This window comes from Elephantulus edwardii, unplaced genomic scaffold (assembly GCF_000299155.1).
Source record: "Elephantulus edwardii isolate Elephantulus edwardi_28Jun2011 unplaced genomic scaffold, EleEdw1.0 scaffold00017, whole genome shotgun sequence".
NCBI classification, from domain to species: domain Eukaryota; kingdom Metazoa; phylum Chordata; class Mammalia; order Macroscelidea; family Macroscelididae; genus Elephantulus; species Elephantulus edwardii.
Genome location: NW_006399767.1, coordinates 25,556,695 through 25,558,344, shown reverse-complemented (window position 1 = coordinate 25,558,344; position 1,650 = coordinate 25,556,695).

The window sequence follows — 1,650 nt, the reverse complement described above, 5'->3', positions numbered from 1 at the left end:
AGCTTGGAAGCGGGAGTGGCATCCACTTCTGTAATAGCTTGCCTTCGGAAACCCTATGAACCTGGAGAGAGGATGAAAGACACCCAAGCATTGAGGACTCTCCTTCATAGGGTCGCTATGAGTCTCCTGCCACTCAATGGCACTTAACAACAACGACAACAACAGGTTCCCTAGCCCTGTTCATCCACAGACTCTAGGTTCAACATATGAGAAATTAAGTGTTCTGGAATCACCACTCTTTTCAATGTTAGTCATAATTTGTTATGATCTACAAATGCCTTTGCCTAGTCAATAAAGTATAAATAGACATTTTTCTGGTATTATTTACTTTAAGCCAGAGACATCTCTGGTGCCATCTCCTCTTCTAAGTCCTGCTTGAACTTCTAGCAGATCCCTATCTATGTGCTATTCTAGCTATTTTTGAATGATCTTTTGCAGTATTTTGCTTGCATGTGATATTTATGATATTGTTTGATAATTTCTACCTTCTGTTGGATCACCTTTCTTGGGAATGGGAACAAAAATGAATCTCTTCCAGTCAGTCAGCCAGTCAGCTCCATATTTTCCTTCAAATTTTCTGGTATAGACTTGTGAGCACATCCAAGGCTGCATTTGTTAGTTGAAATGTCAATTGGTATCCCACTGATTTCTGTGACCTTATCTTTATGCCAATATCTTCAGTGCAGCTTGTTGTTGAGCCATTGAGTAGCCTGAGACTCATAGCAACCTTGTACAACACAGAGACTATGTACAACCTAGCAACTATGTACAACTACTCTGAACCCTGCCCTATCCTGAGCCAGTTTCAATGACACCTAATCCCATCTTCCCAGTTATTGTGTCAATTCACTTCATCCACAATTTTCCTCTCCTGCACTATCCCTCCACCCTTCCAAGCATGAAATCCTTCTCTAAGGACCTCTCCTGCCTGGTCACAAAGTATCCTGCCCAAAGTACGTGAGATGGAGCTTTAAAATCCTTGCCTTTAAGGAGAAACTCGGGTTCACCCTCTCCAAGATAGACCTATTTTTAATTCTGGCTGTCCGTGGTATGTTCAATACTCTTTTGCAGCACCACAGTGCAAAGTCATCAATTCTTCTGTCATCATTAGTCATTGTCCAGCTCTCTGAAGCTTAGCATGTAATTGTGAAGACCATGACCTGAATCAGGAGCACTTTAGTCCGTAGACTGACATCATTGCTCCTCAGCATTCTGGAGAGGTCCCTGACAGCAGACTTTCCTAATTCAATCCATCTTTTGATTTCCTGACTGCTGGTGCCAAGAGATTGTGGAGCCAAATAAGCTAAAATTGTTAACTATCTCAATCTCTTTTCCATCCATCATGAAGCTGTCAATTGGCCCAGTGGTGAGAATCTTTGTCTTCTTGATGGTTAGCTTCTATCCATATTGAAGACTGCTATCCTTGACCTTGTGCAGCAAACGCTTCAGGTCCTCCTCAATTTCAGCCATCAAAGTTGTATCATCTGCACAGCACAGGTTGTTGACAAGTCTCCCTCAAACCCTGATGTCACAATCCTTATAAAGTCCGGCCTCACTGTTATAAAACAGGACTTACATTGGGGTTGGGGGGAGACTGAGAAAGATGGGATAAATAGTGAATACTGCATTGAAATAGATGAGGAAGAAAAC